The sequence below is a fragment of the Silene latifolia genome, chromosome X (genome assembly GCF_048544455.1).
Source record: "Silene latifolia isolate original U9 population chromosome X, ASM4854445v1, whole genome shotgun sequence".
NCBI lineage: Eukaryota > Viridiplantae > Streptophyta > Magnoliopsida > Caryophyllales > Caryophyllaceae > Silene > Silene latifolia.
The window spans coordinates 134268306-134270597 of record NC_133537.1 but is presented as its reverse complement, the minus strand read 5'-3'; the positions used below and the strand labels follow the sequence as shown (position 1 = coordinate 134270597).

The 2292-nt window shown below is 36.0% G+C and overlaps 1 long non-coding RNA gene across 1 annotated transcript; it reads left to right on the top strand.

Annotated features, from left to right (window-relative positions):
* Positions 1 to 781: 781 nt before the first annotated feature.
* On the top strand, positions 782 to 1797 carry LOC141621604 (uncharacterized). The gene is made up of 3 exons (XR_012532489.1): positions 782 to 853; positions 1421 to 1493; positions 1748 to 1797. It is a non-coding gene; the product is annotated as an uncharacterized LOC141621604 (long non-coding RNA).
* Positions 1798 to 2292: the final 495 nt, after the last annotated feature.

Genomic DNA, 2292 nt, shown 5'->3' with positions numbered 1-2292 from the left:
ACTGCACTTGTGAGTTGTGAGAGAGGTAGCTACTACTTTGTTCGGTGAAGCTGGTGTCAGTGTTGCTACTTGTGTTATAACAGTAAGTCCCTTGTGATTATACACATCATGTTGGATTTTTAGTATTTGTTTTGCAAGAGGCTGTGGATATTGGATACTTCTTTCAACTAAAGACCAGCAAAAGTTTCTCTAATATAAAGCCTTGTGTATTTTTATAAATTCCATCGTTTTTAAATGGTTGTGCTCTTTTTATCAACTGGTTGCGTTTTATGTGAATGCCTTGATGACATGACACACATGACTCCGTAAATGAGTAAATGTGTGGCAGTAACAAAAAGTGATAACTCGGAATAGAACTGTTTGACAATCTGTTTCTAGATTGTGGAGCATTTAACGGTTTGTTTGAATAAGATAGTAGGAGAAAAGGGGGGGAAAGGGATGGAGTTATGGTCTTTTTTTCAAAAAAACTCTACGTCACAGGAGATTAAGGGGTTAATGACTTAGATTTACCTCCAATTAGTTGACATGGTAATACTTGTAGGTTGATTCTATAGTTGATATAATGGGGCATAGATTCTTTCTTTTAGGAGGCTGCCATGGCTTCCTTGTAGATTAGTATTCGGTCTTGTAATGGTTTGATTTATTCATTAATAAGAACGACCGCCTTTTCTGCAAAAAAGAATATATAATGGGGCATAGAGTATAACTTTGTAAAATAAACAACAAAGAATTCGTGATAAACTGTTTTCATTTTGAAAACAGTAACATCAAAGGAGTGGGGCAGCGCTGCAGCGGGAGGAGGAGCAGGTGCAAGGGAAAGGAAAGGAGACAGCGAGGAGGAGGAGGATGAGGAGTAATTCACTTTGGCCATAATATTTGTGATGCTTGATGCTTTTTATTGGCAGTCATTCACTTTCACTTGGTGTATCATATGTGGTGTCGAAATTTGACTCCCTTTTCGATTTCTCTTCAATAGTTTTTTGTCCTCTTACCTATTACACAATTGATATACTCTAATAAATTTCTAACTAACTGTTGCACGAGAGACACATTATCTGTGGGACATACACCAGTTTATAAGACAACATCACACTGAAATAAGAAATAGTTGTTGCATGAGAATGAACCGTATTACCTGTAGTAAATTTTATGAAGCTTGCATATGACACGCTTTCTGAGTGTGTGGGATCATCACTACATGCTCTATGAGCCTTTTTAACTGATAAAAGATTCAGTTAGTCTTCTACTCTCCAAATAAACAGTCTCATATTAATATATTGGGAGCCCAAAGTATGTGACCAAAGCATTATGACTACTGTATTGTATTGATTAATTTCTCATAGAAGAATTTTGTTCTCCTTTAAAGCTTTCGTATTATGAACCTCATGACTGTTAAATATTTATGTGCTAACTGTTGTAGATAGCTGATGCTAAGGAAGACGGTAATGTAGAATTCGATGATGGCCATACCAGTTTATCATTCATTGCACAGGGTAAGGCTTATGAAATACAATGCATTTCACAGGGGAATTTTGTTTTAGGGAGTGATTTGCGTATCTCAGTTATTTAAATTTTGTAACCTTAACATGTTTGGTTACCTGATTTATGACACCAGTTGTGCCCGACTGATCTTATGTTTGTCTTCTTATTTTTTACTTCTGTTGTGAAGCTGTGCATGCTTATAAATTCGGTTATAAATTCGTAATACAATGAGATGGTATACTAACTTTTTTGACGCCCCTGACAGCGGGCCGCGACAAATAGCAAAAGTCAGAAATAAGGTACTCCTACATGCACAAGTTCACAACAAAGGTAGAGTTGTATATCAGGTTTGGCTTTTTTACAAATTTGGCTTCATTCTTAGTTTTTTGTTTTTATGTTAATGCTTTCAATAAAATTAGTCTATCTTGTGTTATTCCTTATTCTTTTGTCAGATAGGATTAAGGCTCTGATGCCGTTGTTGTTGTCATCGTCGTCGTCCTGAAATGCAGAATTTGTTTGAGACGGTCTCACGTGAAAACCCAACTTACAGCAGTTTCTATGTATTTTTCATTTCATTATAGGATTAATGAGTTGGTTTTAGAGGTAAGACTGTCTTGTATGAGTTTTTGCAATGTGAGAGGAGTATTAGGAGTAGATGAAGTCACTTGTGCTATGTTTTCATTGGATATTATTTTTTTCAAGTGATGTAGATTGGTCAAGGAACATACAACAGTGTTTTTCGAGCACGTGATATGAATCAGGGAAAATAGTTGCGCTAGAGAAAGTTCGTTTCGACAATTTGGTATTAGT